Source organism: Rattus rattus, chromosome 5 (genome assembly GCF_011064425.1).
Source record: "Rattus rattus isolate New Zealand chromosome 5, Rrattus_CSIRO_v1, whole genome shotgun sequence".
Taxonomy (NCBI): Eukaryota; Metazoa; Chordata; class Mammalia; order Rodentia; family Muridae; genus Rattus; species Rattus rattus.
The window spans coordinates 156,080,674-156,108,458 of record NC_046158.1 but is presented as its reverse complement, the minus strand read 5'-3'; the positions used below and the strand labels follow the sequence as shown (position 1 = coordinate 156,108,458).

Genomic DNA, 27,785 nt, shown 5'->3' with positions numbered 1-27,785 from the left:
CAAGGGCACAGTCCATGTGAAGCAGTTGGTCACACCTCATTCTCGGATGGGAAGAGGAGAGTGATGGACACTGAGGCTCAGCTTTCTGTCTCCACCAGCTCAGTCCAGGATTGCAGCCTGGGAATAGCACTGCCCACAATGGCAGGTCTCCATGACTCCATTAATTAAATCAAAATAATTCCAACAAGCATGTCCAGAGGCCAGTCTCCAAAGATCATGTCTAGATCACGTCAGGTTGACAGTTGGCATTCACTACCACAAAGGCATAAAGACAAATCACAGATCAGAAAGATAGTTGCAACATACAGCCCGACAGGACACGTGTGCACGGTATGGGAATCACCTTCACAGCTTACAGTGAGAAATTGCACAAAATGCCTACACGGGCACTGTAGCAGATAAAAGATACACTTACTGCTGTTTGGAATCATTAGAGAAATGCAGATGGATACCATGGAGTTACCACTGCATGCCTACCACAGCCAGAGCAGAGACAAACAAGGCTTTGAATGGGGTGCCCAGAATGGGGGATGGGCAAAACTTGTATTCACTACTGGGGGAAGACAATGGAGGGGCTGATGAAAGCAAGTGGACTGTTTTTGCTAAGATAAAGTTAAACTTAAGAAGTAAACAATTTGTCTTTCAGGTATCTACCCAAGAAAAATCTAGACGAATGCTCACACAAGTGGTCTTTTGACATTGGCTTTGTTTACAAGGCCTTCAAATGGGATAAAACCACATCTGTATTGTTGGTGAGTGTAGGGGTGTCACGTGTCTACACAATGGAATATCGGCTGCTATGTGAGAAAGTGACTCTCAGCTTTCCTGAGCTTGGCAAGAGTCTGCACTCAAACTGTGCCTTCTGCTCTCTGCTGATGTTACCTCCTAGAGAGGAATCAAGGCAGGCTGCTCTGCAAGCGTTGTTGGGGAAGGCAGGGCTGGGTATGAGGTACTAAGGGGGCTCTGGGAGGTGACGGAGGGATTCTAAAATGCCTTGGTTTATTGTCACTGTGTGAATGTGTGCGTTGGCCCAACTCCAGCACGCGGCACACCTGCAAGCAGCCAGTTCTGAGGGATGCGGTTCATGCCTCAATAAACTGGACCTCAACAAATTGCATCTGGAATACCCAGCTCATCTGCAAAAGATGAAAAATAAAAAATAAGTCAATTCCATCTGGGTTGTAGATATGAACATAAACATAAAAACAAGTCTGGAAGAGAACATGCCACAGGAGCAGAACATTTCACACCCTTCATGTAGCCAAAATATTTTAAAGAGAACACACATGTAAGATACACACAAAGGCCCAAAGGTACACACACACATACACACATGTGCATGTATGCATGCAGACACACATTCGAATGAATGTATACCTACATGGACAGATACACATGTACACACACATACACATACATTGCACATACAGACACACTCATATACATATGCACACACATACACACAAGAATGAATGTATGCATGAATGGACACACATGTACACATTACACACATATACACATTCACACACAGATACACATACATACATATACACACAGACACATGTACACACAAACACAGACACATACATACACATACACACACACACACACACACACACACACACACACACACACACACACAGAACCCTCTAACCATGGAGTAAATAAAGAGATAAATGTGATTTCTTTTAGACTGAAAGTTCCAGTTTACTGAAGGACACCACGGAGAAGATAACAAGAAACTACAAAGTGGGGAAGACTCCAGAAATGCAGGTGCTGGTCATATAGCTCAGATGGAAGGAACGCCAATACAATGTATGGAAAACAGTTTCAATAAGCACAGAGCAGACATTCGCCTCGTGAGCCTGCTCGCTCAGACAATAAGCATGGAATGTGTTAGTGTCCTCAGTACCCAGCAGGAGGCAGGCCTCTGGCCACAGAAATTCACCACTCTGTATCACAGACACTGAAGTTTAAAAGTGTTTCCAGAAAGGCAGGGGACACTTAAAACTCACGCAGGGTAAGGGTATAAATCACCCCAGTAGTTTGGTTGTACCCATCAATAATTTATCTCTTGAATATACACTCAAGATAAATATGTACACATACAATTCCAAAAATACATACACAAGAACGTGTATATTAGCTTTATTTACTGTTTTTCTGAGGCCAAGGCAGCAACAGTGCAGTCAATCAGCACTGTATTTTCACAAATGCGAGAGCGTTTAATAGGCGTGGACAAGGGCTGCAAACACCAAGAGTGAGTTAGACATATGTGAAGTGAGCATCCCAGGAGTCTGTCTACGAGTTTACACACTGCTGATCCAGAATACGGCTGGAACGGGCAATGGTCACCTTACGGGTTACAGGTGGGTGTCAAACGTGCTTGCAAGACTCTGGATGCACACGTCTGCTTCGGAGGCAGCAAGCTGCTCATCTGGCCCCTGCACTTCCTTCTTCTCACGTGTCTTCTCCATTTTACAGAAGACTCACTGTTGAAAGATTTCTTCAAGAGGCCAGGCACAGCCACACACATCTGCAGTGTCAGCATTGGGAGGACTCCTACAGGAAGGTTATGAGTTTGCAGCTAGCCTGGGCGAGATAGCGAACGTTTCCCACTGGTTACTCTTGAGAGTTCCTACCCCACCAGTCACAAACATTCTCCTAATGTGATCATCCAAAGTAAGTTCCCCATCCCAGAAAATCCACCACTCTGTGCTTGGTGTTCAATGGTGAGTCCTTTAACTAGGTTTTTCCACCATCTTCTTCCAGGGTCGTTTTTGAGATTCCTCTATCTGCCCAACAAGAACAATTCCAGATCCACTGTTCTCCCCATTACACTGGCTCTTTTTTTGCTCAGTTCAACCATCAGTCACAAGTTGGGGCCATGACTGCCTAAGACCTCAGCACAAAGGATGTGTGGTGCACGGGAGAGGCCAAGGACAGGGAGGCAGAGGACACACTGTCTGTGACCAGATCCCAGATTCCAGAGCGGGCACACAATGCACCATGTCCCAGGTAAGTTCTTACTATGTGTTTTCTAAGCCTGCAACCATGGGTTCTCATTCCAGCCCCTACCCCAACCCTGCTGCTCTTTAGCCACTCTTCCTGTCACTCCACCTCTCTGGGTGCCCTGAGAGTGGCTATAGCTCCATGCAGAAGCTCCAGAGAATGAGGCCTCAGCTGCTCTTACAAAGGCTTGAATTACCCAAGTGTCTTCCAGAGTGCAGAGCGTCAGACCCTAGGGAGCAACTTCCAGGAAGGGGGATAGAAAGAATGATGGGAGAGAGAGAGCAAGAGTGAGAGTGTGGGGGAGAGAGAGGGAGAAAGAGAGAGAGAGACAGAGAGACAGAGACAGAAACAGAGACAGACAGAGAGATGGAGATAGACAAACAGAGAGTGAGGGAGCAAGAGAGAGAAAGCGAGAGAGAGAGAGAGAGAGAGAGACAGAGACAGAGACAGACAGAGAGACAGAGACAGACAGAGAGACAAAGAGAAAGAGAGAGGTGATGGGGAGAGGGAGAAGGGGATCTTGGGAAGTACTGAGATGTGTGCATAGAAGGAACAGCACCAGCTACAGTGTCTGTGTAGGGGGCAACAGAAAGACCAAAACAATGCCCCTGCCCCAGCTCTGGTAAAAGTCAATACACTACACATCAGGCTGTGAGATAGGCAGAACCTTCCCCATCACAGTGACATGGGCGCAATGTGGCTCAGTGGTCAAGAACCACATGGACCAGTGTCAAAATGACCTTTGCTGTGGGATGCACTCTGATCAGCATGGTACCCACTCAGAGACCTGGAAGTGCCCACTGACAGGATGGCTCTCCTGACACCTGGATATGTCAATGGTGTAGTGCTGGCATCCATTACAATCAGAGAAAAAGAAGAAAAGTCAGGTACCCTCCACTTCTGGTCTGATGAGCAAGTCGGGCACTCCCAGGTGACAGTGAGCTCAGCATCTGTCTGCTGACCTGCACAGGAATGGTATTCTGCAGTTTGCTGTAGGTAGGGTGTGATGGGAAGTTGTCCCGTTGTGAGGACACTCCCTATGCAGCTGGGTGCAGGGGTGAGGTACCCTGAGAGCAGATATCAGTGATGAAGACACACGAGGTTGTCTCCCCACAACTGACAGCTTTGAAGTCCCCCTGGCCCATCTGTCTTACTTCTTCTATCCTCCGAGGAAATTGCTTATTATTTATTATTATTTTTATAAATGCATTCCCGGTGAAGAGAAAATTAAATATGCATGAATTTTAAAATGAAGCAGCAGAGCACAGTTCTAAAAGCACTTCATGGAATCAGTCGGCCAATCTTTCATTAATATTTTAATTTGGGAGTAACCTGGGTCTGGCGAGGGATGCGGCTTACATGCTACGCTGGAAGGGAGAAGGGGATGAGTATTTAAGTCTGGGCTGGAGAGATGGAGAGAGAGAGAGAGAGAGAGAGAGAGAGAGAGAGAGAGAGAGAGAGAGAGAACACATGCATTGACTCAAGTCCCTGGAAACACAAGGCACGCAATTCAATGTGCAGGGCATTCTAACTGCCCCCTACCCCCTGCACCCAGAGCCTCTATGTCAACCAGGACTACAAATGATTTTGGATCGTGTTTTCAATTCCTGCCTCGTCTCTGGAACCAACTCAAGGGGGAAATGACTTACTCTCGCTTGAGGGGTTATGGTCCCTTGTGGTGGGGAAGGCATAGGGTGGCTGCGGCAGCAGGAAAGTTAGGCTGCTTGTTCACATTCCAGCAGATCAGAAGCAGAAGCAGGAGTGGGCATGAAGTAGAGCCAGGTCATACACAACAAGACAAGCCCCTCAGTGTCCTGTCCATTTTTTCTAACGATCTTTCACTTCCTACTTGATCTATAACCTCCCAGAAAAGTGTGATCAGATGGGGACCAAGTGTCCAAACACTCAGGCCCTCAGGGGCGTTTTGTAACTAAACTGTAATAGTCTGCTTGAAGGTTGGGGAAGGGTGTCTCCTCCTTTAGGGTACTAGGGTACTGCTCGTTTTAGTAGGTGCTGTAATAAAATATCCAGGCAAAGGCAGAAAAGGAGAAATGTTTGTCTTAGCTCACAGTTCAAGCCATGTCCATCATGGTGAGGAAGACAGGCAGCAGTTGTAGGAGCTTGAAGCAACTAGTCACATGGTGTCCACACCCAGATGAGACCAATGAACATATGTTAGGGTGACATCACTTCTTCGTTTTGATACAGGACATAGAAAATGGTCCTGCTCACAAATGAGATGGATATCCCCGCATTGATTAAGGAGATCAAAATCTATGGAGAGAATCTCTGGTGAACTATGTGAAAGCATCAGCTGCCGATAAAAACCTGATGTCCCCCCAAGAAGCAAAAGGCAGGGGATAGAGGAAGAATTCCAGTAGAGAGATTGGAATTCTGGGATAGTCAGGTAGGAAGTTTCATCACCCACACTCTGAGGAAGATGGGCGTATGATACTAAGAGGGGTAGCTAACCAGACATGTGGAACGGGATAGACGAAACAGGTTATGTAAGTTACTAGCCAGTGGGAAGGGGGAGCCTAAGTTATAAGGCCATAAGCATTATAATAATTAATAAACCTCTGAGCTGCTATTCAGGAACTGGGCATGGGTATGAAAAAGCCCACAGTTACAAGTCCCCCACATGCACGCACAGAGGCCTGACTCCCAGGTGACTCTAGGGTCTAATGAGCTAACAACACTCAGAACTGACTTCCTCCGGACACCGGTGTTGGCCAGTGGTTCTGAGGTCCACGATAGGTTAGAATCGCTGGAGTATTTTAAAGGACACTGGTGCCCGGACCTCGCCCTGGAGATTCTGGCTTTGCTGCACTCACTTTCAACACTGAACAGGTGAGGGTTAGGATGAGGGAATGCCAGGTAAAGGTGTCTTGTTGGTAACAGAGACCCAGGAGCAACAAGCAAGAAGCACATGCCTACACTGGTGACATTTTTTCCTCCAAGAGAGGTTCAGTAATGTGGTTCCTCTAATGCTTTCTTAGAGTCACATGCTAGCTTTTGTCGCTGATAAAGTACGGTTTTTTGTGCCGAGAAGGGGGATGTTAACTGTGGCCTTATAACAAAGCCCACCCGAAGGCAAAGAGCTTTGCTCTGAGTAGCATCCAAGCAGCCAGTGCATCACCTGCTCTTTAGCATCTTGAGGGCTCCACCCTGAGACCTGGTCTGAGTGGAGCCTAGAACCCCCACACTGCTGCTGTTGTGACAGCTCAAATAGAAAATATTCCCTACACAGTCGTGTGTGTGAGTACCAAATCTCCAGTTTGGCACTGCTTGGGGGGTTTGGAACCTTAGAAGAGATAGCTAGTTATAGGAGGTGGGTTGCTTGTGGGTTGGCCTCAAGGTTTCTAGGCCAGCTCCATGTCCTATGCTGCACCGGCTTGCTTCCCACCCACAATTGGAATAGCAGGACTGAGAAGTGCTCCCTTCACCGTCTGCGTGAGAGCAATCAGGGGCTAAGGAAGCCCTTTGGATTTCTCCACAACCCTACAGTACTCCAAAACATTCTACCCATCTCTCCCTTGTTCCCAGAGACATTCGAGGGAGAAAATCTCAGAGTGAGGTTCCTTCTAGCCTCCTCTGCTCTCCCAGGGAAATGGAGGCACCTTTCTCTAAACTCCTGCCATATTTTCAGAAAATAGTGTGTGAACCCATCTTTGGGGGAGATGTGGGAGACATAGGAATCTTCACAGGATGGGCAGGTGTGTCTGCCTCTGGGCAGGATGTCATCAGTTTCCCTGGTCAGCAGTCAGAAACTGCTGTATTCAGCAACCTAAGGGCAGAGAGGAAATGAATAGCTCAAACGTCTTCACAGAGAGACTAGGAATGCAGTTCTTTCCCTCTCCCTATTCTTCAGTTGCTTGAGATACTATGTATCTGTAATCGCTCTGGATATTCTTCGGTTGCTTGAGTTTTTATTTTCACCAAACTATGTATCTGCAATCACTGTAACTGTTGCGAAATGAGATGTGAGCTCCTGACTGCTTTCTACAACTCCGTGTTTGTTCCGTACACATCACCTGAAAGATTATGAGTTTGGGGGATCGCAGAACAAATTAAAACGTTTCTCGCTGAAATAAACTTGCTGGCCTTTCCACTCTGTAATTGTTCTCTCCGTACCAGAGTAAAATTAAGTTGGGGCTTGGTGGATGGATAAATAGTATTCTGCCCAGTAATGAAGCTCCCCACAGATGGGGGACTGAACCGTGATCTCTCTTCGCTATCCACTGTTTCTGTGATGATTGCCGGTTTGCCAAATGTGTCAGTAATCAATACATGGAGTGTTTCCAATGCATCCCCAGGCATGCACATGGTGACGAAGACATTGAGGGATGAATGCTCCTGCGGAGGCTCCACTTGTGGAATCCTGGCTCACAGACACGACCAGAAGATGGATCTGGGAGGAGCCTTGAAGAACGGAGCACAGGAGCCAGAGGGACCACAAGTCCCAACACAGGCTCCAGGCAGCCTTGGACAAGGAGCAAATTTCAGAACTAAGCTTTACCTTCTGTAAAGAAAAAAAAATCTTTAATAGCTGGTTATTTTAGAAATAACTACATATCTGCAATATTGCATATAACATATGTATATTATATACAGATACATTTAATGCATTCAATATAAACATTACATACAGATATATTTATGCATGTATTGTGTATATATTGTATTTATGTACATATTTAAAATCATATAAATATATATAATATATTCCATCTATATATGGTTCTTTTTTAGCAATTAGTTCATATTCACAAGTCCCATATTCCCGGGGACTTTAGAGCAGAAAGCTCCATGAATAATGGAGGTCAGTTTGTATTCTCTTGGCTGTCTGTGCTTCTCAGAGTATAACCTGTCTGAGTTCTGCCATGGGCACCAACAGTCCCATGGTGGCATGCCTTAGCCAACTGCGAATGAATCCCTCCTTCCTGAATGTTCCTCACACAGAGAGGATGCTACAATTACAAGAAATCCTGAAGTTTCCCTTTGTATTGCCTACATATCTTAAACGCTTCCTGGATATGTTTTTCAAGGAACCAGGAGTTAAAGGAACCAATCATGGGACACACCAGACACTAATGTCTCCCTATGTGTCTTGTTTTCAAACACAGTGGAGAGCATTGAAAATTATGGGTTCCATGTGTTAGTAAGAGAGAGCGGCTTGCCTTTGGTAGTCCCGTGTGTCCTTGGCAGCTCTGGCAAAGCTCTAGTTGGCCCTTCTTCAGTTTGATCATCAGCAGAGCCCATGTCTTGGGGCTGGAACAAAGCACGTGTAGAGCACTGGTTCTGCCCACTTGAGGCAGGTGAGCCAGGTGAGCCAGGTGAGCCAGGTGAGCCAGGTGAGCCAGGTGAGCCAGGTGAGCCAGGTGAGCCAGGTGAGCCAGGTGAGCCAGGTGAGCCAGGTGACAGTTATTTAGGTGTTGACTTTGCCATACAGGGATGTGGGCTCTACTGCGTGTCTTCCACAGTCACCAAGACACTCAGACAGGAAATGTCTGAGCTGCCAGGGGGGAAGTTGCCAACTTTGAACAATGTCTTTTAGAGCCAGAGAAGCTGTGGTCCCTGAGGCCTGAGGGTCTAACTACTTTTGTTGATGCGATTTAGCAGCAAGGAGGACATCCTCAAGGTTTTGCACTGCAGGGCATCTGAGGTTAATTTTTGTGCTGTGTTGTGCTAAAGGAGGGGTAGGTGGACTTGGGGAAGAATGGCTTAGACAGAGCTGCTTCCCAGAGCATCCGGGAGCCTGTAACGGGCTGGGACAGCAGACAGCGATTTGTGATGATTATCATGAAACTGTGTGGGAGCTTAAGTCTGAGGACGTGTTCCACAAGTATGACACAGAACTCAATAAAAATCAGTAACTCACGAGAAGGCTCTGCCAGGACACGAAACGGAGACCCCAGGGCCTTAATTGGGGAACGCTGTCTCATAGTCCTCCAGGACATGAGTTTGTCTTCCTGTGGCAATGTTTGTAATGTGTTCTCACCTCACATAGCCATTCATCCATCCATCAGATACAAAGGAGAGTGAAGTGCTAAGAGGCTGGGGACAGAGGAATCAGAGCATGTGCCTAAGAACAGACACAACTCCTGCCTTGGCACAGAAAGCCGAACTCTCTCCATCCATAAGACATGCTCTCCCAGGAACAAGCCTTGGAGGGCTCTGCTCTGACTCCTGTCTCAGTCTTCACTCCAAACCCCAGCCTGTGAACAAACAAGCTTGTGGAACACACCTCATCAGGAACGTTCTGAGGACAAGGGTGAGCTTTAAGGTTCAACCCTGGGAAGTAACAAGAGGTCAGATCAGTAGCCATCTGTATCAGGGAATATATTCTAGTCTGATACACGGAGCAAAGAGATATTTGAAATAAGAATCGTTACGGAAAATTCCAGTGCTGCAAAGGTACCTGGGTAATAAATATGTGCCCAGATGGCTCACTAGATTAAAGCTCTTGCCACATAAACCTGAGGACCTTAGTCTGATCTCCAGAACCCACATAGAGAACCACCTGCATTTCTTGTACTCCTACTATGAGATGAGCCCAGAAGCTCACAGGTCAGCTACACCAGTGTGTACAGCAGGGAAGAAATCAGACTCTGTCTTACCAAGGAAAAAGGAAGGAGGACTTGACTCCTCCTGTGTCCCCCACCTGGCTACTGTGGCATGTGTATTCCCACACTTCCACACACATCAAACACAATTAATAACAATAATTAACTAATTAAAAGTATTGTGAATGCATCCCTCTAGTTACATCGATCTGAGGTTCTCTTTCTCCTCCTTCAGCTTCGCAAACTGCGCTTCCAATTTAGGATAGGAAGATAAAAGGGGCATTTCTGAGCTGCTTGGAGAAGTTCTGAGCCTGTGGAAGGCTGGTAATCCCTCAGGTCTCATTTAGGAGAGGATGGAGCAGCTCCAGGCTTGGCTGCATCCTTCCTGGGTTGACTGCTTTTGTGTCCTGCATAACCGTCCATCAACCTGCCTTCCCAGCAGAGCCCAAAAGCCACCTGAGGACTGCCTCTCCTTTGGGAGCAGAAGTGTCTCTGAAGACTGGCCAAGTAGAGGAATGAAATAAACCTCAGAGGGACAATGAGTGGTTCAGAAATTGATTTCTCAGGACTCCAGTCATAGGAGAGCGGTTCTGTATCCCCAGACATCCAGCCTCCTTCTGCAAGCATGCATGGAGGGTCTCGGAGTCAGCAAAGAGGATCTGAATTCTCCCCGTACTCACCCCCTTTCTGTACCTGGAAGTAGGGGATGGGCAGCTCCTCCAGCTTCTACTCAGAGTGGAGGGATGTTCTGTCGCTTTTCTTCCAGACTATAACTTAGCAGCTTTGGCTCTGAGTCCTTCCAACCCCTGTCATCTGAGGGATGGATGGCCCTGTGTTGTGGGTCCAGCATCTCCAAGCACAGGGTCTTTAAGAGGTCAAGGCAAATGCCATTCCTACGGGAAAAGCATTCAGACGTGTGTGTGTGTGTGTGTGTGTGTGTGTGTGTGTGTGTGTGTGTGTGTGTGTTTGATGGAGATCATTGTCATACATATAAACAGAAGTGCCTAGGAGCATTGAGGGAGCTGAAGCACTGAGCTAGGGGCAAGCTGGGCTGATGCTGACAGATGACCGCCTGCTGGCTCTCCTCTGTACATGGTTAGTTTGGAGTACTTAGTGTTTCCTTACAAGAATAGTCAATGTTCTGATGGAATATTATGGTCCTTCATGGGGGGAGGAACCTACAGCGTTCTATAGTCTCTCTCCATCTTATGTCTAGGATAGCCTGGGATAGCCTGGGATAGCCTGGGATAGCCTGGGATAGCCTGCGTAATTACCTTGACTTTCCTTGGATCCCAGGAGCTACCTTGTCATAGCTCCACGGTAAACTTGAGATGGATGTTGACAAACAGTACTGATACTCCCAGCTGTGTCTGATCACAGGACACGTGTCTGTAACCTGGCACAGAGAAGACACCTTCCTCCCACCTGACTCTGCTCATAAATTTGCTAGCAATCTCCACATCAACCTGTGTGTCTTCTGCTAGTGAGAAGAAGCTGTGTTCCTAATCTCTCCTGCCCAGGCTGCTCTGATTTGCAGCTGCATCCAGATCCACAGCCCAGCCTGGTGGTATTTGGTTGAATTCCTGCTTGGGCTGATGGGATCCTCAGATAGTCTCTCTGTGGAAATAAGAGACACTCCGTGGATGGACCTCTCCAAGCCAGGGTTTCCAGAAAAGTTTCATACCCTCTTGGTGCAGACTTTCCCTGGAGAGCCTGGGGCAGAGGAGGGCTTAGCAAACACTTACTCCAGGATAAGTGATCAGGTATACATAGTATGGAGCTGGAGCTGCATGTATGGAATGTGTACCGTGCATGGTGGTCCACTTGAGTTAGGCCCTTGGGACTCACCTGGTATGCTCCAAGGAATGAGATCAATATCAGATCACAGAGCAGAAATGGAAAAGGCCAACCGTGGTCTTACAGGGCCCATTGTAAGCATTGCAGAAGACTTTAACTCCACACTGGGACCAGTTCTCTGAAGCCAGATTAGAATAAAGGAGCTCAGTACACAACCATCAGCAGAGTCCCCAGAGTCCAAAAGGTGAACCCAGGTGAGCAGCAGATGCCACACGAGACCTGGCATAAAGCCAGAACCCAAAGGCTGTGTTCCCACAGCAACATTACATCAGATGGCCTGTGCTGAAGACACGGATTCTCCATAGGAGGAGACCTGAAAGAGTGAGTTACAAAGATTTATAAGATAGTCTGGGGAGTCCTGCAATGGTTGTCTGTGCACTGGGGAGGCTGAGAACCCAGTAGCTGTCTAATCGATGAGGTTGGGTGCCTCACCACTTTTAGTCTGTCCCTGAATGCCTAGAAGATTCTTGGAGAGTAGATGGTGTTCAGTCAACATTTGAAACCCTCTGATGTCAGTAAAGAATGGCTTTTATGGGAACAGTAATAGAGCAGATGCACTCGCCAGCAGGAACCAAAGACAGGCAGGCAAAACAGCCCTCAGATGTCTTTGTATTGATCTGTATAGATCTCACAGATCCATCCAAAGGGACATCTCTTAGTGCAGCAGTTCTCAACCTTCCTAATGCTGCAACCCATTAATACAGTTCCTCATACTGTAGTGAACCCTGGCCATAAAATTATTGTCATTGCTACTTTGTAACTAATTTTACTACTGTTGTGAATCACAATGCAAATGCCTGGTATGCAAATGGTCTTAGGAGACCCCTGTGAAAAGTTCATTTGACCCCCAAATGGGTTGCAACCCCCAGGTTGAGAACCACTGTCTTAGTCCCCAGCTCCATTCAAGTTGATAATCAAAGCCAACCACCACTGCAACTTAATAGTTTCTAGCAACTTTCCAGCACAGGTTTGGAACAGGGTTGAAAGTCAGTTTTGGGCTGGGTCTAAGTGAAGGAAGTCAGGTGTTAATCCAAGCCAGTGGGATTTGGAGGATGAAGCCTAGACAGACACAGCTTCATGTCTCCTGGAACCCAGTTATAGTGGATATACCATGGCCAGCCTTTCAGATGTCACCTGGGACTGCCTTTGTGCAGTAGAATTGTCCTGACTTCACAGCCCTGTAGAACCCAAAGCAGATAGATGTCTGGCTTCAGCTGGACTCTAGAGCTGAGGTGAACCTGCCTTGTCACTATAGACACAGTCAGTGTGGGTTTATAATAGTGGAAAGTCAGATATCCCTTGCTGTATAGCCTGACCCTTGTCGATGAACCACTTCTCAGTGGGGAACTGATTTAAAGCAGTGTGTGCACGCTTTAGAGGATTTCTTGATGTATCCCATGCCTAAGAAGAGCTGGGTACTGGAGGCAAGCAGGGAAGAAGACTAATTTTGTCCTCCTTCCACGCACCTCCCACTTCCCAGAGGTGACTGTCACAAACACATACTTATGCTCAAGTTTTAGGAGCACGGGTGGGTGTGTATCAGTGTGGGAGGAATCAACCTAGGACTGTGTATTAGGTCACTGAGATTCTACTTAAGGAACGAACGCCTCTCCACACAAATGACACTTGAAAAGAGAGCAAGGTGAACGGGACACCATGACAGGCATTCTGGAGGATGTACAAAGGAAAGCATTTGCCATCCCTGAGTAAAGAGATTAGGGTAATGGTATCTTACTGAGTGAGGGGAGGAGTGGGTCCAGTACATGCATAATGAGTAATGAATGGCTTTGGGGCCCTCTTTCACCTAAGGATTCCTTAAGTCTTTTTTTTTTTTTTTTTGGATTTTTTTTATTTACATTTCAAATGTTATCCCCTTTCCTGGTTTCCTGTCCATAACCCCCCTATCCCATTCCCCTCCCACTGCTTCTATTAGAGTGTTCCCTCACCTACCCCTTCCAGCCTCCCTGCCCTGATATTCCCCTACACTGGGGTATCTGGCAGGACCAAGGTCTTCTGATGCCCACTGATGCCCAACAAGGCTATCCTCTACTACATATGCAACGGGAGCCATGAGTCTGTCCATGTGTACTCTTTGGATGGTGGTTTGTCCCTAAGAGCTCTGGCTGGTTGGTATTGTTGTTCGTATGGTTCCTTAAGTCTTTTGCAGGCTCTTTCCATAAGCCAGGACTATATCTTGTCATATGTGTAACATTGCAGTATATCGGAAGCTGGGAGGACTGTTCAAGAGCTCATCAACAGGAGAAGCCCAGAGTCTCACATCTTACTGATGTGAGACATCTTACTGCAGAGGAGGACTCAGGCTGCAGGCCACAAAGGCTCAGAGCCCAAGGGTCAGAGGGCAAATCCAAGGGAGATGAATATGAAGGAGGGGCTGCAGCAGGGCACCTATGGGAAAGCCTGAGAAGAGAGTGGGTGCCAGCAGATTCGAGGGAGGATGCTTGCCTCAGTCCAGTCCTTGCTGTCCTGCCCATGGCAGTCATGGGCAAACACTGTCCCGGTGTGACCTCAAGCTTACATGGTACCCATAGCACCATCTGACTGACATGGTCTCAGGAATTGCTGGAAGCATCTACAGCAGGCAGTGGCCATGGTCAACAGGGCTGCATTTACAATTCCCCGGAAGACACATCTCTGTGTGTCTATGAGAATGTTTCTAGCAGGGTCTACCCAAGGAGGAAGATCCACTCTGAATGCACTCTCATCTTTCTCATGGTCTAGGGTTGTCCGTTGAATATGAAGGCAAAATTGAGAGAAAGAGCTAAATACCAGCTCTCATCTCTCTCTGCTTCCTGACAGCTGATCCATGGTGAAGAGCTGCTTCATGCTCATGCAGATGCACGATGGTCTGTACCTTCGACCTGAGGACCACAATAAACCATCTTCCCCCAAGGAACTTCTGCAAGGTCACAGCAATGAGAAGTATAGCTAACGTAAAAGCATGGTAGAGATTTAACATAGGGGTGATCGCTGCGTCAAAGGCTTTGTTGGGGAAGACAGAATGTTCAGAACATGTAGGAAATTTCAGTGGGGGCGTTCCACATTGGAGTAGCAAAGAAGAACACCTTACTTTGACTTCCTGGTGGACTTGTGTACACAGAGCATGAGTGAAACGTGAAACTAGATCAAAGGAATCATCTAGGTTTAAACTCAAAAATATAAACTCAGAACACAGCAAACTACAGAGATGTGGGAAAAGGCCAGGTTCCAAACAGAAATAAACAGAACGCTAGAAGCAAGAATGGAGAAGGTGGCACAAGGAATCCCTGAAGGGTTAGAACTTGTAACTTTTTAGAAATAGTTAAAGATGCAAATCTATACACCCATGATGCCCAGAAACCCTCAACCATGATCAAAATATGACATACATAAATAAAAATTAAGAAAAAATTTGAAGCAACATAAAAAGTCTTGAAAGAATTAAAAGAAAAACCTGATATGAATCGAGGGGAAAACAAAGGACTATTCATTAGAAACTATTAAGTCAGAAGACGATAAAGAAAAATTTTAATTAGTGGAAAAATGTACCAGTCTGGAATTCTGTGTTGTGTTTAGTAATAAAACACACTACATGCCCACTCTGTGCTATACCGAACTGGACACTTGACAAGCATCTCCTCTCAAACTTCAGAACATTGCAGGGAGAGTCCCATCTCCAGGGCCATACATGAACTCAAGGACTGCCCATTGCATTTCCACAACTTCAAGTCTATAGACCATCTGAAGGTCTGACCCTGGTAAACAGCAGTGCTGGCCTATTCCCAGGAGGGTGGCATTGGTCTGAGGAGCTGGACACCCTGCAGTCAAAGCCTCAGACTCTACTGTCTCCTGCAAGCAGATGACTGCACGTGCTGGAAGTTGAAACCCAGTTCCTTACTGACTGGCAGGATAGAAAAGGTGACCGACAATTCCTAAAGTTGTGTCAAGACCCAGAGCTTGGAACTCCCCCCGCCCCCCAGATATGGGAAGCCCCAAACTGGAAAGAAAGACAGGACATGGGCCAGAGCCTGGCTCAGGATGACCCAAATCCAAAAACATTCATCCCAAGATCCAAGAATATAAATTCAATGATGACCCCATTGAGATGCCTTGGGTCCCCAAAAATGATGTTCCCAACATGTTCTGGGCCTCTGTGGAGCCTTGTTGTGCTGACATCACCAGTGAGGCGGTACGAACACCAATGGAGCTCATAAGGGCCTTGAGGATAAAGCTGACGGTTGTAAGATTCCACTACTGGGGAGGCTCTACTCCCAGTGCTGGGCCCAGGAGGATCAGCTAGAGGAGCAGAAGATCAACAGCTGTGGCTGACAAGACGAAAGACCTCATGGGACCTCTGACTGAACTGGATACAAAAGATGTGGCTTACCCTGCTGAGGAAGTCTGAGGTCCAGCACGAGCAGCCAGAAGATGGATGACCCTTTGGTGGTCTGACACAGCCAACCTGCTGCAAGCCCTGGTGAAGGAAAATATTTCCCCTATGGAGGACTCTCCAATTCCTGACATGTCTGGGAAAGAATCAGGGTCTGATGGAGCAAGAACCTCTCCCTGAAATCACAAGCCCTCCAGGGTGCCACATGCCAAGTCCCAGGAGAGCCCTGTCAATGAGGAACTGATTGCCCAGGGCCTTCTGGGCTCCGAGGACCGGCCTCCTTGAGGACTCCAAGGATGAGGCCCTTGCTGAGCTGTGCAAACAGTAGGCTGAGCTGAAGGCACACAGTGTGCACAGCCACACCAAGAAGCATGGCCTGCCCATCCTGGGTTTTCATCCTGAGAACCAACTCCCTGGTGTAGCCTGTGTGTCTGCTTCTTTTCTACATCCACCACCAGAAAGGAAGAGCTGGTGAGGTGAGGGTTCGTTATGTTCTATTTACATTGTATCTTTGGAGCCTGGTGTGTAGAGACAGTCCATATGTGCTTGCTGACTTTCTGACTAACAGCAAGCTCGCAGTCCTGGGGAGGCTCTGTGTGAATGGGGATAGTCCTGAGCTTGACCACAGTAGGGAGATTAGGAGTTATGTCTGCAGGGAGAGAGGGGACCTGAGGATGAGTTGTGTACACTTGTAAGGTGAGGTGTGGAAAATACACAGCAGATTGCTGAAATGAAAGATACATTTCAGGTCAATGGAGTCCTGAAGTAAAGATACAGAGACATGAAGTCAAAAGACACGAAGGAATCCAAAAGAATTTCTGGTGTCTGGGACTTGCATTGCACGGAGTGGGGATTCAGGGGAGTTGGATAGTCCATCATGGGATGGGTGATGTCTTGGTTAGGAATATTGACATTGGCCTTGAGGTGCTAAGAACCATCACATTCTCTGAGTTCTGCCATGGTGGGATGACATCAGGGGTGATGGCTCAGCCTTGCACCCAGCAAGCTCTGAGCAGAGCTCCCGGTAGCAATGGGGAGAAAGGCTGAGTCAGAGGGACATGGAATGTGGGACAGGTGTGTGGAGAGGCTGAGATGGCATCCCACGTGTGCAAGCTGACTCACGGGATGTGGGTGGGGACCAGAAATGTCAAAGATGCCCTTCAAGGTGAGGCTGATGAGGCCAGGGATCACCAGAAGAGGATTGTGGGAGCTGCAGGAGGGAGACTCCCAGGTCTTGAGCTCTTCCTGTGAGAGGTCCAGGTGGAGGATGTCAGTGGGCGGTGGACGTTAAAACCAGGTATTGAGCTTGGGAGTCCGCAAACATGGCAGTCTCTGAAGTCAGATGAGGAGATAGAGAGTCCTGCCCTTCTGTGTTTTCCCCTGACCTGAAAAGTAATGTTTTTATTGCTTTTCTTTCTTCTAGCTTGTTATACTTTCATGTGTCTTTTCTTGTTTTCTTTTTAAATAAGAGTGTCACAAAGAAAATATGTAAATATGTCCAGATGCAATTAAGTATCTCCCAAAGAAAGCCGAGTCGTTTCTTTCTATCGATAATTCTTGTCTGCAGGTTGCCATAGCTGCTTGTCTTTTAAATATCTCTCGCACGGTGTCTAGTGCCTCGTCCTTCCCTGGGTGAGTGCTCAATAAACGCTAGATGGTAATAATCGTGCACACCGCTGCAGTATCTGCCGGAAAACCAGCCGCTATTGAATTCCATAAAGTCAAAGTTGTAGAACGAAAAAACAAAGAAACGTGATCTTCTTTTGTTTCGTGGTTTATGAGAGGATTGGATCAAAATCACGGTTTCAACCCAAATAATAGAATAATAGAACCAGCTTCCTGGGCTGAAGGGAAGGAGAAAAATATCATTTATACAACACTTGCTGAATGCCTGTGCTCACGTAGATTAAAAGGTATTTTAAAAGCAGCACAGAGACACAGAGTACATACCACAGAGTTAAATCATGGCATCTTTCTGGTAAGATCGCAAGGGCTTGTAACTTTCATCTAAAGGAGGATTGCCAGGAGACCAAGGTGGCCTGGGAGACATAGTGAAAAAAAAATACAAGTTTGATTCCTAGTGCCCAGGTCAGGAGACTTACAGTCTCCTGTAATTCTAGCTTTAGGGAGATCTGATGCCTCTGGCCTCTGAGGACACTCTCACTCATTTGTGTATATGTCCCCCACCTTCTCGTGTATGAGTGCACATACACATATACACACACTCTTACCCACACCCACACACAAATCTTTAAAACTTGCATCTCAAATTTTATCTACCTTATCTATCATCTACCATCTAGCTACCTATCATCTATCCATTTATTTATCTATGTAGAATCTATCAGTATATCATCCATTCATCCTTCTGTCTACTCACCCATCCACCCATCCATCCATCCATCCATCCATCCATCCATCCATCCATCCATCCACACATTCATCCATCCACACATCCATCAATCTGTATATCAACCCATCAATCCACACATGTATGCATCCATCCATCTACCCACCCACCCATCTATCCATCCATCCATCCATCCATCCATCCATCCATCCATCATTTGTCTATCTTGTATCAAAAATGGCTTTAACTACAGTTTTTGTTGACATGCTCAGCTTTTCTGCATCTGGACCCTGTCCTGGGAGCCCAGGGGGAGCCATTGTAAGCATGTACCATGCTCTGCCATCTTTTGATGTCTTTGAAGCCTCTTGTGCTCTCCTTCATTTACGACTTTGTTTTGAGGGCAGTGTTTGCAGAAAAGATCTGTGGGCAACATAAATCTGGAGTTGTTTTTCGTCTCTCTTGACTTCTGTAACATTGTTGTCATTCTGGAGAGAACACAGAAAGAAAAGAAGGAAAGCCCCCCCAGTTTAATCACAGACACCCCAGTGATGAGTCACAAAAGGAGCTCTTGGGGCACGCCCTGCAGATGATGAAATGGAGCCATCTGTGTCTAGTTGGTCCTCTCTCACTCCCTGGACCCCTTCCTCCCTATCCCAGAGAGAAGTTGGTCCTTGCAACTTTTATCATAATGGTTCTCCCCCTTTGCTTTGTAGGATCGGTACTTAAATGTGTATCTGTGATTGCTGAATTTTGCTTTTTAAACTGTGAAACGAACTCATGCCTGTTTGGTTTTCCTCACGTCCAGCTTCTTTCTCTTTGTATGCGTGTGTGTGTGTGTGTGTGTGTGTGTGTGTGTGTGTGTGTGTGTGTGATACTCTTTATCTTTACTTTGTGTATAAATAATAAAAATCTGATACAGAAGGAAACAATAATACTATAATAGCTTCCTGGGCCAGGTCCTTTCCCCGGGGCTTTGCTTCAGTTTACATGAAGAGCATCGGTGTGCTGTGTCCCCTTTTGCCTGTGTCCTGACTTCTAGGCTGACTCCTGAGTGCAGGGAGAAGCTCAGGGTGGCCTGTCTCTTATTTCCTGGAGGCAGAGGCGTTTTCCTGAGCTATTTCCCTTGTTTCTTTTAAGGGTCTCTTTCAGCCTTCTGCCTGTTTAATTATTGATTTGAGGGTGTTCTTTATGCATTCTAGGGAGGAGTCCTTCAGAGGTCAGATGAATTATAAATGTTTGTCTCTATCTAGTGGCTTTTCTGATTTAATTGTGTCTTTTGAGGCCCATGGAGTACTTAATTTCACTGCCATCAAATTTGGACACGCTTTCCATCATGGTTAGAACTTTTAAGCATTCTGGATTTTTTTAAAGTGCTTTCCTAGGTCTGACTGAAGTCGTAAGAATTCTCTGTACCATGAGCAGTTCTGCCCCTGCTGCCCATGTGTGATAGCCAATTGTCATCATTGACTTCACTGCGTTTAAACTTACTGTGGAAGCTCATCCCTGGTGTGCCAGGGATTTCTAGAGAGTTTAAACTAAGGAGGGAAGACCTATCTTGGATGTGGGAAGAACATTTATCATCCCCACCTCTCTGCTCCCTGACTGTAGAAACAACACAACCAGCTTCCTCATGCTCCCACCACCATGCTGTTTCTGCCACAATGGACTGAACCTTCAAACCATAAACCCCTTCAGTAGCATTTGTCAAGCATGTTGTCAGTGCAGTGAGAAAAGTAACCGACACTTAGACGTGGAAGCCCCCCTCCAAATGGACACAGGATTGCTCCTCCACTATTTGTCCTAACCTCCTCTCTCTCTTGCTCCCTGTGGTTACCCAAGTATCACCCATGGGAGGGGTTTTAAGGGCTTGTGATTACATTAGTAGGCTGTCTGTCAGTCCATCTAGCATCTAGAAAGCATTCTACCTCATGCCCATTGCTCTCCTCACTCTGCCTCCTCTCTTGTGTGATGACAATGGCTTCTTCCACATCCTGGTGCAGAGGTGCCATCCCTCATGCAGAGGCTGTTTCCATGGCAGCCCTTCTTCCTGGATCGCCAACTCCCTTTACCCGTTAGATGTGTGGTAATGCCTTATTATTGCTCAACGCTTTAGGTTATTAAAGCTTAGTGACCTGCATGGCATCATGGGAGAGGTCAACAGAGGCACTCAGCTAGAAGGCCTTTGCCCCAAAGGGGGTGAAGGAACAATGACTGCCTGTTACCAGATGATCTTCTCTACACGGAGGACACTCTGGGGTGGAGAGGTGGAGCCTGGGGCTGCGAGGTAGACCAGTCGAGCACAGGAGGAAGAGGAGTTGGAATGGCCCAGGCTCCACCAGAATCACTTCCTGTGGTAACATAGAAGGGCCCTGATGAGCCTGTTGGATCTGCCTAGGGGTGGCTTTGGGTATTTGGTTGAGTCCAAAGCATGTACGCAATGTGAACTGCCATAAGGTTGGCCCAGGGAGGCTCCTGTCTGAGGTGCTATCCTTATCGTTCTTGTTGTCCTTCCTTTCTGTTGTCTTGGAGACCCAGTCCAGCACCCAATATGTCACGTGAGTTCTCCATCACGTGAGTTCTCCACCACTGAGTGATGTCCTAGTGCTGGATTTCCTCTTTTAGAGAGAACTTCCAGACTGTCATCATTCAAATTTGAGTCTCTATGGCGCCCTACATTGGAATATGGCTAGGTCTGGCCTCATCTCTGCTGTTTTCAATTTCTCTCCATCGTCTCTCACCTGTGCATTCCCTCAGGCCCTTCTGTCTGTGAGGGACCTCAGCATTGTCTCTCGGGCTGGTGGCTGCTGTTGGAGTAGCCCAGTCTGTATCTGCCTGAAAACTTATTTATTTCCTCACATGGCTGAAGGCTCACTGTGCCGGACAGAATTCCTCCTCGGCAGCTATTTTCTTTCTGCCCCCTAACGTGTTTTTAATCTCCCTGTCTTCTGGTACGTATCTCTTCCACTGAGAAGAGACTTGTCAATTTCAGTTAACATGGCTCCTTTGAAGGCACCGGGGCTCTTCCCTCTGGCGAGTTTTGAGAAAGTTTAAAATTCCCTTTGCCTTCACTTTGAGGAAGACTCGCTGTTATGTACCCGCATGTGTAATTGTTTATTTAATGCTCTTGGCTTTGTGAGGGTTCTGAGATCTGTGGCTTTTGTCTTTTAGGGGCTTTGGGGAGCCCTCTGCCAATATAACACTGCTTCTGCATAGTCCCCTCTCTTCAGGAGTTCTAAGACATGTGCATGCACCAGACCCTGTCTAGTGTCTGCAATATCCCTCCCTGGAGTGTCCCTATTGTCGGCCCGTGGTTCACGCTTGACCTTGACATCTGATCTTTCCTTTCTGCATGTGATTTGTGTGTTAAATATGCTGACTGGGTTCCAAGTTTGCCTGTTTCTTCCCAGCCTATGACAGCCTAATGATTCTTTTTAAAATGACTATCCCTGTTCCTCATAAAAATCTGTGGTGTCTTTCTCGGCATAGATGGCAAATTTGGGCTTGCTTGGTTTTGCCCTTCCTTCCTTCCTTCCTTCCTTCCTTCCTTCCTTCCTCCCTCCCTTCCTCTCATTCTCTCTCTTTCTTTGCAAGTGCAGGCCTGGTCTAGTTGCTGGGACCCATTGACTCTGTCTAAGTTCTATGTATTTGCTACCGTTTTTAGCCGTGGAGTCTTGTTCTCCCTGTGGCATTGTATAATGTGCTGGTGCTGTACAGCCGTCTGTAGAAATGGTTTGGGGCCACACTGCAGCAGTGTGAGCTCCACTCCAGCTAGAGCTCACGATGGGATCAGTGAGAAACTGAGCCACAGCCTGTCCCCCTCCTGCCTGCCACTTGCTCCTCTCACAGGCAGGAGCAACCCTTTCCTGACCATTTATTGTCACGTTGTGCACGGTGTATCTGCTCCCCACGGTGGTGTTATTTATTGAGAAGTTGTATAATTTTCTTCCTCTTGCTGTTTTCACGTTGAAGCTTGGGCTCGTTTACTTTCTGCACTGTTTTAAGGAGATTCATTTGGATTAAACAAACATTTGCTGAGGCTTCCTGTATACCAGACACCATGGCACTTGCTGGAGAGTGACTTCCCTTTAGTCCGTCAGAGGGGGCACATGGGAAATGGCCTCAGCGCATGGCATCCCAACTGCAGAGACCATCCATCTGACACAGTGAGGAAGGCCCTTGGAGGATGTGTGAGGGCTGCACGCAGAGCCCTCCCCATGGAGTGTCTTTGCATGCAGAGAGGACGTCACAGAGAGACTCAGGCATGCTCCTGCCTCCTCTCCAACACAGCTGCATGCCAACCACAACAGCTATGCTTTGAAGGGTGCTGACCGGCTATGCTTACAGACCAATTGTGTAAGAGGAAATGAAGGCAGATGTGGAGAAAGCTTATGAGCCATTTAAAATTTAAACAGTGCTCATTGTCACAAAGGCTTCGCGGTGCGAGCAGTCTGGCTGCCTTGGAAATCTATTCCCACATGTTTATACGGGCACTTCAAAGGCCTATTAAAGCCAGCTCTTTGATGTATGACCAGCTACTCCAGTGGTGACTCTCTGTTAAGTCAGATCTGAATTCAGTGGGGAAAGGGACAAATTGGCTGTTTTATCTAACACTTTCAATATCAACTCACAATGAAGAGGGGCGTTCTCTCCTACTTAAAAGCTACAAGATGAGTTTGCCACCAGGATAAAGAGAATAAATACCCAGAGACAGGTTACAAAACAAAATTAGACTTTCAGTGGATGAAGGGAATGGACCAGAGTCCCCATAGGCTCCATCTTTCTCTTCAGGGACTGCAACCAGTGGCTGGGCAAGACTCCAGTTCCTGAGGATTCAGAGCTCTGGGCAAAGCCTGAGAAAGGGTGACATATTCCTGTGTCTGGGGAAGTCACTGGTGTGTGTGCCATTAGAGGACAATACCCTGTACTTGGAGCTGTGTTCGCTGTAATGCCTGAGGGATGGGGGTCCTCAGGCTGGCCGTAGGTTGTGATGATGGAGTAAGGGTGCAGAGTACCTCTACCCAGGTGTACCTACTCCGTATTTTCTCTTGGAGAAGAGTCCTGGTTGCCATAGCAGCAGCTTCGCTCCTCTCTGTGCTCACAGCTCCATGGAGCACTGGCAGAGGCAGGCGGGAGAAAGAGACAGTCCACCAGGGGAGGGATCTTCTGCCTTAGTTCTTTCCCCAATGCAGAGAACTTCCTGGAAGCAGAGCTGCCATAGAGGAAAGCCCAGACAGACGTGTTGGAGGTCAACGGGACATTCCGATTGTTTTTTAAAAAAGGCTCCTTTGCGAGGGCTCTTCCTCCTCCCATCTGCAGCTGCCTTGGCCAAGTTGGCATTTTGTCAACTGAAACCCCATTTCCGGTCCAGAAGCCGAGTTCCCAAGTTCACCCTTCAGCAGGCCTGACTTTGGTATGCCCATGAGCAATGGTAACTCTGACTGCTCACAGTGCCTTGAAAATGCGGCCTTCTCCCTTGTGCTCAGGACACCATTCCTGTGTGTAGATCTCTGTCCTGTCCGAGCCTCTCATCCCTTATAGGGCTGCTGGATTAGGACCCACCTCGGATTGATCCGATCAACGGTCAAGCCTTAAAACATTCTCATCAGAGAGTAGTGGGCATTGGGGCAGCAATGTAGGAATTTGAAAGCCAGAATTAAGCCCAAAATACCTGCTGAAAAGAAACACAAACTCCCAAAATAGCTGTATAAAAGTCCAAAAAAAAAAATTTAAAAATTCTGAATTGTAAGATTCCCAACGAAAACAAAGAAACAGAATGACAGGTGTGGAGGCGTGATCCTGCTCTGTCACCCAGGTTAACTGGTCCACAGACACGCAGGCATATGCATATATAGACATATGCATGTGTGTGTAGACTGCCCCACACATGCACACACATACATGCACACATACACGTATACCTATGTACATGCAGCACGTGCATGCGTGCATGGACATGTACACATGCTTTCGTGCACGAACACCATTATAAAAAAGAAACTTGTCTTGAAATAACTGCTAAGAGAGAGGGAATGAATTGCTCAGAGAACTCAGAGAGTGGCATTGCCTCTGTTCTTAGCCAGCATCCAGTGCCCACTGACAATGATTTCTTCTCAGCACCTGCTTAGCAAAGGCTTACTGGTCCACACTGCCAAACTCTAGAATGGATTGTTTTTTAAAAGTCTACTGAGGGTGTAAAGAGACTTGAGTTCTGTGTTAGACATTTTGTAAAATGTAACACAATTAATTACAATGTGTCAAACCTTTGACTTAGACGTTTCACCCCTATCAGTGCCTGCTAAACAGACCGGCCTGTGTGTAACAGACCCCGAGCAGAAGGTCAGCAGGGGCATCCTTGTGAACTGTAGCGACATGTTTATACAATCTGAGCTGGAAGCACGTGAGGTTTAGAAAGCTCCCATGTTGAGAAAATGGGGAATTCCTTTGTACACAGATGAGACAAAATTCCAGTCCATATTATTTGGAAAAAGCAAAGACAGAATCAGTGTGTTGTGATTCTGTCTATTTTCGTTGGATTTAAACTGTACCCTAAGGACTTGTAAGTTGAAGGCTTGGTCTCCCAAGGCTGTGGTGCTATCTCCAGGCAGCAGTTGGATCATGAGGTTTCCAACTCCATCAAAAGATTAATTCATTGATGGCCTCAAAGTCTGATGTTCTATTGGGAGGTGAATGGGACAGGTTTTGGCTGCAGAGTGGGTTCTCAGAGGCATGTTTCCAGGCAACAAGTCTCCTGTGGACTGAGGGTGCCTCCAACTGTGTTTTTCAGCCTCACCAGGTTCCAAAGCAAGAGAGCCCCGTGACCCCAGGCCAACCCCTCTAGATCTGTGAGTCAGACTGAAGTCCCTTGTTTGAAGTGGCTTTCCTTAGGTATTTTACCACAGCCACAGGCTATGACATGCTTTGTCATTCATGGTAAAATGTACAGCCAAGGTATATATTCCAGTATTCCTGAGAGTGTAAACTGACGTCTGCTAATACGAGGGGGGTGGGGGATGCAAGAAAATTAACTTTGCACCTGGAAGATGGAAGTGAGAACACAAGGCACCTTTCTCTTTGCACCTCACAGACATTTTAGCCAGAACCCTGAGGCCAGCGTGACCCTGCTAAAGGCTCTACCAAGGTGGGTGTGGGGACCATTTGTGCTGTTATGCTCTGCTCTTTTAGCGCTTATTTCAAACGCTTCATGATTAAAATGTAAAAAAAAAATGAGCATTCAGATGTCTTTTTTTCCTACTAAATTTTCTAAATAAAAGATTCCCACACATCCACAGCTAAATCTGGCCCCGTTTTTTGACTCTGACATGCACTTTATTCAGCATTTTCTACATCTAAAGGAAAAGAAACATAATTCAAGCTAGTTCGAGCAAACCCAAGCCTTATGGCTCCTGTTTCTGGAAAGTTCTGAGAGTTGCCTTCGGTCTTGATTGGACTCAGAGGTCATAGGATATTGTTCTCCCTTTCTCTCGACTTGTTCTGTCTCCACAGGCTTCGCTCTCAGTTCAGTTTGGCGTCAGATCTGTGTGTACCTGTGTCTCTTCTCAGGGCTTTGACAGAACCTCCAGGAAAGCAACTCTTTTAAGACGGGGTTTACTCCTACGGTTTAAGGGTAAACACACCTCAAAGAAGGGAGGATGGTGGACGTGTGAGGCAGCCGGTTGAGTTGCATACGGTCAGGAAGCACACAGAGGTGCATAGCTAAGCCTTCTTCTGTTTCCTTTTGATCTGATCTCTAGTCCATAGAGCCAATCTTCCTCACTATTCATGATGGGTCTTTCTTCCTCAGCCAGACCTTCATGGGATCGCCTGGCATACCCCCAGGTCTCCTCATGGATGACGCTAAAGCAAGGTGAGTGGACAGTGAAAATTAACTACGACAGTCAGATCTCACACAGACTGCACCACGTATTGGGATAGCTGATGGTGACCCTGTCACTACAGTTAACCCTTCCTCCTTGGGTTCCCTGGGGAACCACTACTGGCCTGGATAATGTCAGATTAAAAACTATTCAACAAGAGCATGTCATGGGCCACGCTGCTCACCTTTTCCTGGTTTTACCAGGAAGCACAACGGTTGCAAGCACAGTCACAGCTCCCGCCGGATCCGATAAACCTGTTTCCCCTTTTGCAATAGCAAGGCGATCCTTTGTGTGGGCTGCAGAAGCCAGCGACCATTGGCAGAGTGAGAGTGATTGCCACTTTCGTGGCAGCTGACTTCTTATTTGCTTTTACCTTGTCACAGATTAGGCTCCACACCACCCAGTGCTACCTGGGAGAGATCGAAGCAAGGCTAAGTTCACTGCCTGCCTGTAGTTGAAGATGATGCCCCTATGGCAGGATCCCCGAATACCACCAACCAGAACTCACTTTGAAAAGGGTTACCTGGCCCCTGGTTCCCCGGAAGGACTTGATCTATCCCTGGTTCTGGGTGTGGAGGGGAAGCTGATCCCTGGTCTCTGTGGACTTCACTCCCTGTGAGGTGTTTGCGTTTCTTACCCGTTCTTTGAGGGAGAGAGTGGCTCAAGTCTCCGCAGCCCATGAGCCCTGAGGGGTTGCTGGTTTCTGCTGAGTTTTGCTTTGTATTTTAGTAACACTGTGTGCTCTTGCTTTTGAAAACTGAACTTTTACAGTTGCAAACACTGAGGTTTGGTGACAAGGGCTGTTGAAGCCATTCCAAGCCTAGCCAATGTAACTGCCTTGGGCACACCTCCAAAGTCTTTAAATTCTATTTTCTTTCCATAGAAAAAAAGTACTGAACATGGAAGATGGGATTTTGTGTTATTATTGTACCTGAAGGGAGTTGTTTCTGATCCCCTTCATAGAGCAGAGCTGGAGTGTGGAGAATTCCTGTGTGTTAGAGATTGAGGAGGGGGAAGGGAAGGGAGGGGATGAGGGAGGAGGGGAGCACATGTGTGTGTATACTTTAAATAATGACTTTATTGCTGCCTCCAGTTCGAGTTTTCAGTATGGGTTTTATTTTCTTACCTTTTGTGAGGTTGTCTATGTATGCATCTGTAGTTACTCCTAATGGCGTTAAACAGTGATTTGTTCCAAAAGACACATTAAATGGTGTCAAATTTACAGCATTCAATTTACCACTAGCAACAAGAGCTTGGGGGCGAATGCTAAGATTTCTCTATTGTTTGATTTTTTTTTTTTTAATCCTCCCAATGTAACCAAGGCTGCCTTCGAAGATTACTTGGTATAATTATGATATGTGATTTTTTTTCCCCCACATCGATGTAAAATTAGGTTCATTTCCTCCAGTTGTCTTTAGTTTGTGGGTTCTGGGTTGTTTTGCCTCTCAAGCCTTTATAATGTATAAAGTGTATATGGGTTTCAGATACGCAGGAATCTAATTTTGACACACATACACCCTTGAAATTCTGCCGTTTCCCATTGATTTTGAAGCTTCTGCAGTCAACGCTATGGTTCCTCGGTGTCTGTCAGGCTTTCTTCTGTCCCAAGGGAGGGAAGAGAAAGCATTTCCCAAAGGGTGACATAACATGTCACATTTCTGAGAGGTTCCCCCCAAAACTGTGCTGGAGAAGGTGGCACAGGGCAGCCCATAGATTAACCTGCTGTGACGTGTCTTAGG

At 46.9% G+C, this 27,785-nt stretch overlaps 1 pseudogene; it reads left to right on the top strand.

The window, feature by feature from the left end:
* The first annotated feature begins 14,296 nt into the window (after positions 1-14,296).
* LOC116901095 lies at positions 14,297-26,298 on the top strand (annotated as a pseudogene).
* Positions 26,299-27,785: the final 1,487 nt, after the last annotated feature.